Genomic DNA, 7,162 nt, shown 5'->3' with positions numbered 1-7,162 from the left:
CATTATATTCTTGAGAAGTGTCAAAGAATGAGGGCTTTATAATTTGCAAATGTTTAATAGTCAAACTGAAAAATCAGAAAGAGCAAAAGGTGACACTTATAGAGGAAAAGTTGCAGAATCATCTTCCATCTGTTCCAATAGAAGTTTCCCCAAATTCTGTGGTCAAAGTGACTACTTATTTTAGAATCTGAGCCACTTTTCTGGTAGTCTGGGTAAGATTTTGAAGTTTGGATTATGTTTTGTATCCTGCTATTCTGAAAAAAAGGTCAGTTTCATTATGATGACTTTTTTTTAAAAAGGAGATGAGATGTCTATGTTATTTATCTGCAGAGTAATATAGACATCCACAACATGATTCCTGTACCCATGGGTGGCACAAGGAAGGACAAACGTGAAAGGCCTTCTTGCACACACTACAGCTAGCATCAGTCAAGAGTGCAATCCCCAGTCCCTGCTGTCATACAGTTTCTAGATTTCCCTTTGGCTGGTGTTTGCTGAAGGTTTCCTGCTCCTCAACAGACAGCACTATATCTATAGGTGTGCGGAGAAGTTGCTCCAGCCTTATTTGATTTATACTGTGTGGACATTCTCAAACGTTCCAGGAAATTGTCAGTGCAAAGGAAACAAGAATCTAGTCAAGTAGAAAGATCATCGTAGTGGAGGAAACTGTACCTGTATTTACAGGAGAGGTGGGAAGTTTTCTCAGACTTTAATGTATTAATTCTCCATTGCACAATCCCTAATATGTGAGAAATCAATAATAAAAACAAATATTTATTTTTTGCTCATGTAACACAAATTGGTTGCAGAAAGTTACGCTGTAGACCTCAGGGTAGATTCAAGCTTCTTCGGGTGTAGTTTTCAACTGCGATTGGCTTGAAAGAGTCATTCTCACCTGAGATTTGCTGTCCTCGTTGTAGGGTGCAAATGCGGATGATGGGCACCTATAGCAGCTTTTGAAACCTCTGCTCTAAAATGTGCTGGGACCTCCCAGGCTGGCTCTGGGTTCCCCTTGCCTGGCCACACCCCTCACACTCCCCAGGCCCCCACCGCAGTCCCTGTCTTCTCCCTGCCTTCCCCTGGCTGCTCATCCCTTTGTGGAATGCACCCTTCCTTCATGGCTCAAGTCCCTGCCTCCACACTCACCTTGGCTCCAGCTGTTTTTCTCTAATGCCAATCCTTCAACCTTATCTGGAGTTCCATCCTTGCTATTTCCTCAGATAATCAAAAAAGCAAAAACCGCTTTACAAAGTGTTACTATGTATCAGCACCATTTTAAATATGCATAAACATTATGAGGTACTTAATCCTCCTGGGACCTAATGAAGTATTACTTCTCGAATTTCCATTTTAAAGAGAAAGAAAAAGAGGAATAGAGAGCCAAGGGTCTCTGAGCTAGTGAAAAATAGATCCCGTATTTGAACCCAAGTAAATGAGTGGCAAACACACTATAGCTTGGGAACTCTCTTTAGTTTGTCAGTTACTCCTCTCTTTCTAGAATCTTCAGCCTTCAGTCTCCCACCCCCACCCCTGCCTCCCTGCCTCTCTCCCTCTCCGTCTCCATCTCATCATCTCCCTCTCCATCATCACCTCTACCTCCACCTCCACCTCCACCTCCACCTCCACCTCTACCTCTACCTCTACCTCTACCTCTACCTCTACCTCTCTTGCTCACTTACCCTCAAACTTTGCTTTCACTAGTTCCAGCCTTCCTGGAGCTCCTTTTCATTATAATCAATGCCCTTGGGCAATCCAGGTTTTACTTATTTACCTTTTTAATCTCTCTTGGGAGAAATAAGTGAGGAACTGTAAAAATAAACTTTTACAATTCTGATGTGGAAATAAAAAATCTAACGTATTCTGATGTAGTGAAGCATAGCAGTCTTCAAATCACACTCAAGCTACTGGAGTCACTTTAGGGAAGGCCACCTTATCATTCTGGTCAGGGATACAGTAAGATCGGAAAAGCACTCTCATCCTTCTATTCCTGACCATTCAGTAAACATTTGTTAATGACTTAATCCATAGGAGCTCATACAAGCACTGAGGAAAACAAGTAGAACTTCTACCCCTTCCACTATGGATCCATGCTCCCTCCTGCTCTTCAGAATGATACCATTACCTTTGACCTCTGATAAGAAATAGAATTTTCTATGCCTCAGAAAAGTGGCACAAGGTTGAACTGCAATGACTTCTCACACAATAGAATTAAAAAGGTACAGACAAAGGAACTGCAGGGATGCAGCAGTCTCCGGAAATGAAAACCCTCCTGAAGGAATCCCCCTTCCCGAAGGCTGAACTCTCAACGATTGATTTTTGTTTATCGCTTTTGCAGGCGGGAATCCCAAAATCCAAAACTCCAACTTGGCTAGGGAGTGTATTAAGCGACTCTTCACCGAACAGCAGTACTGTACCTTTGATTGACCTACAAAAGAACAAGAACTCTTGGTGCATATTGAAGATGTGGCAGAAGCTCACAGGATCATGACTCAGCCTTATCCTGGTTTCTGAATTCCTTTTTAGGGAAATTGCCTAATATCTCATATTCTTGTAAATTTATAATTTCAACTTCTTCAAGATGAGAGGTAATAAAACACTCTTGGGTTAAGCCCTGATCATACTAACTGGGCTCTCTGATGCTCTTGGATCACTGTTTTACACTGTCCCTGACACTTGCAGGGGCTTTTGCAGATGGTACCTTTGTCCTTTGCATCCACTTTAGTGTTGAAGAAGTTACATGGTCATTGGCAGATGTCAGGTTTTTTGGGTAACATTAGTAACCCTGGTGGTTAGAAATCAGGGACCCTAAGTTCTGAAAGCCACAAACTGTGCCTAACAGTACAATGTGTATGACTGTAGCATACACATGGCACCAGGGGATAAGACCTTTTAAACAACCTGTCTGCACCTGGGGAGGTCCACTCTATGAAACAGGAGGCACAGTTATGTTCTATGGCAGGAATGCTGGTCTTGGCGGGATTCTCTGCGCACTGGGGAGAAGGAAAACTGCAGGTAGAAGCCCAGAACTTGGTTTGGCAGCTGGAGAGGGATACTGCACCTGTTGTTCCTTGCGCTTTGTGCCTTGTTGGTTAAGCACCCAGGACATATTCATTTCTCCTGACGCATCCCTTTGTTGTTTCTATCAACTCTTAAGCCAATGAGCAAATGCTTTTTTATCCATTTATATGGATAAAACAATGTTCCTTTGCATCCTCTTAAGGTAATTCTAGGTAAGGGTACAGCACATTGCTGAAATACTCTGAAATATGTAAAGCAAATTACCACACAAATACAATAATAATTTGCTCCAGCTTGCTCGGTCTGCTCTTGGCATTGAGTTATGTCTTTCTGATATATTAGTAGGAGAAAGTTCTTCTTTTAACTCCGGAAACTGCAAAACCTAGTTTCTGCCCAACCATGGGATCAGTATGACTCTTCCTTCCAAGAAGCCCTTTCCATCTGAACTATCTTTGTATGAGTCAGACCCTTGTGCCCAGTGAACTCTAGTATAACAGTTTCTTGCCCATAGCTGGTGCTTACGAAACATGTGTCAAACAATAATTGAGCAGTTGAGAAGAAACACCCAATAACTAGAAGTTATCAAAATATTTTTTTGAAATGCATGATTTTCTTCTCCAAATGGGAAAATCTTTATTGTTATGTAGGTGTATTTCTATGATTATAAAAATACTTTATATTTATTGAGCAAAAATTTATAATTCACAGAAACTAATGAAGAATCATTAATCCATTCACTGATACAGCAATATTATCTCATTGGAGTATCCTCATATATTTTTATATATATACATATACTTATATTGAAGTATCTTCATATATTTTATATGTAAACATATACTTATATGTTTATAAGCATTTTTTATAAATGGAATCATGCTGAATATGCCTGAAGTTAAATCACTCAACCAAAATTTCCGATTTCCAAATTTATCTATAGATAATAGAGTTATTTAATTTGGAAAGTACTTTATTTGTACTTAGGAAATTCCCTTATTACATAAACATTTTTTTTGACAGGCAGAGTGGACAGTGAGAGAGAGAGACAGAGAGAAAGGTCTTCCTTTTGCCGTTGGTTCACCCTCCAGTGGCCGCCGCGCTGATCTGAAGGCAGGAGTCAGGTGCTTCTCCTGGTCTCCCATGGGGTGCAGGGCCCAAGCACTTGGGCCATCCTCCACTGCACTCCCGGGCCACAGCAGAGAGCTGGCCTGGAAGAGGGGCAACCGGGACAGAATCTGGCTCCCCTACCAGGACTAGAACCCGGTGTGCTGGCACCGCAGGCGGAGGATTAGCCTATTGAGCTGCAGGGCTAGCCTTATTACATAAACATTTACAAAAACATTCAATTGTCCTTGAAACTATGTTTTGGTTCCCTGATATAAACAATAGATTGTACTGGTCAGAACAAAAGGCAGCTGATTTCTTATCATTAATTCTGTTTCAAAGAAAACTTCTCTACTTTCACTTTCAATTTCATTTGTGAGAAGAAATAAAGCTCCCTTCTGTGTCCTGTAATAGATACTGGTGTTCACTTTCGTTTCACTTTCAAAAAGCAGTGGACAACTTCAGTTTTTATAATTTCCAAAAATATTCAGCTGCCAAGACTGAGAGGGTGAGAGAGAGCAAGAGAAAAGGTTGGCAGAAATAGTGAGTTCTTGTCCAGTTTGTCAAATTCTTTTGATACTTTGGCAATTTCAGGATCTGAGTCTCCATCGATGATACCTGTGTAAGATCCACTTTTGGATCAGGTTTTAACTTTACAATGATTACAAAAAAAGCCCAAATTCTACTAAGTAACTGTATCATAAAAGAGACAAGAGTCTTCCTTTTAACCTCAGACCTGAGGTTTTTCTGTGTGTGCACTATCTAAGAGAGGAAGCAGACAAGATATACTCTGGTTGTCCAGCTATTTTGCTCAACATAATGGCTTCAGTATTCATCTGTGCTGTTTGGTGTATAAAAGGTTATAATTTTCATTGCTATCAATATTTTCATTTAACGAACATACCACATTTTGTTCACTTATTCACAGGGGGATGAGTGCTTGGAATCTATGCATTTCTGCTATGGTCAGATTTGAGGCCTTGGATGTGCCTATGAACATATTTCTGTCACAGGCATTCTCAGGAATCAAAGGGTTACATCAAAATTACATTTGTAGAGCTGCTATTGTGGAGTAGCAGGTTAAGCCTCTGTCTGTGACACTAGCATCTCATAAAAGCACTGGTTCGAGTCTTGGCTGCTCCACTTCTGATCCAGCTCCCTGTTCATGCACCTGGGAAAGCAGCAAAGGAAAGCCCAAGTGCTTGGGCCCCTGCACCTATGTGAGAGACCCAGAAGAAGCTCTGGGCTCCTAGCTTCACCCTGGGCCAGCCCTGGGCATTGCAGCCATTTGGGGAGAGAGTCAGTGGATGGAAGATCTCTTTCTTTCTGTCTCCTCCTCTATCATTCTGCCTTTAAAAAATGTTAAAAAAAATACATTAGTCACATTGGCAAAGATTAAAAAACATTTTTTATGACAGGCAGAGTGGACAATGAGAGAGAGAGACAGGGAGAAAGATCTTCCTTTACCTTTGGTTCACCCTCCAATGGCCGCTGCAGCCGGCGAGCTGCGGCCAGCACACCGCGCTGATCCGAAGCGAGGAGCCATGTGCTTCTCCTGGTCTCCCATGCGGGTGCAGGGTCCAAGGACTTGGGCCATCCTCCACTGTACTTCTGGGTCACAGCGGAGAGCTGGCCTGGAAGAGGGGCAACCGGGACAGAATCCGCTGCCCTGACCAGGACTAGAACCTGGTGTGCCGGAGCCACAAGGCGGAGGATTAGCCTATTGAGCCATGGCGCCGGCCAAAAAACATTTTTCCAAAGTGTGCTTTAAATCATCACCCAACTTGCAACCATTTCTAAAACATAAATAGCTTTAGTTCCTGAAACAGAAATAGTTTTAAGGGGGGTATTACTAGTCTGAAACAATTCATGTATATTTAATGATTTTACTTCCTCATACTCAGTAGGTCTTCATGTTTGAAAACAATGCATGTATTAAAAAGTAGCAAAATGATATATAGACCAATCTTTATTGTGCATAGAAATTTCTGGTTCAACTCGTTCTGTAAGCACCCTGGGTTATCCCAGTTTTCATCACAAAACAAAATAAAACAAAACCATCCTGAGCAGGCTATTTATGAGGAAAAGAAGTTTATTTGGTGTACACTTTTGGAGGTGCACAGTTTTGGAAGTTCATAAGCCTGGTGCTGCTTTGGCTCAGCTCTAGTGAGAGTCCTTGCAGCAGCATGCCATCGTGTCAAACAGCAGTGACGAGAATCATGGAAAGGGCCTGGCTTGCTCACTTTATAAAAACCCTCTCCTGAGAACTAACCCAGAGAAATAACTTAATCCTTCTGAGGGAATGGCCCCAGTGACCTAAGGACTTCCTACTAGGGATCCATATTGTGGCGCAAAGGGCTAAGCCTCTGCCTGCAACGCTGCCATCCCATATGAACACAGGCTGCTCCACTTTTGATTCTCCTTTCTTCCTGTTAATGTGCCTGGGAAAGCAGTGGAAGATGTGCACGGACCCTATGACCCGTGTGGGAGGCCCAGATGGAATCTGTGCAGACTTGACTATTGTGGCCATTTGGCAAATGAATCAGTAGATGGAAGTTTCTCTCTCTCTCTCTCTCTCTCTCTCTCTCTGTCAAATAAATAAAATAAGTGTATTTTTTTTTTTTTTAAAAAGGACCTCTTACTAGATCCTACCTCTTTAAGGTTACACTGAAGATCAAGTCTCCCACTCCCACACATGGATTCTTGGAGTGCAAACCACATCCAAACCACAGAAAACCTCAGGAAGAGGAAAAGCAGACAGAAAGCATGGAGAGAAGAGGAGGAGGAGGGCAAGGTAGCTGAAGGAACAGAGGAGCAAGTCAGGGATAAAGGGTGTGGATTTCGCCATACTTGAGTGAAATGTGCCAGGCAGTCACAAGAATAAGCACTATGGTAAATACAAAAACTCTCCTGTTTGGGTTCCTGAATTCACATGGAAGACTCAGGTTGAGTTCTCAGCTCTAAATTTGGGCCTAGTCCTGGCTGTTAATGGAATTTGGGCAGGAAAACACAGTATATCCATGGCAACCCATTCTGTCTC

The sequence above is a fragment of the Oryctolagus cuniculus genome, chromosome 7 (genome assembly GCF_964237555.1).
Source record: "Oryctolagus cuniculus chromosome 7, mOryCun1.1, whole genome shotgun sequence".
NCBI classification, from domain to species: domain Eukaryota; kingdom Metazoa; phylum Chordata; class Mammalia; order Lagomorpha; family Leporidae; genus Oryctolagus; species Oryctolagus cuniculus.
The sequence above is the reverse complement of the archived record's forward strand: the minus strand, read 5'-3'. Positions refer to the sequence as shown.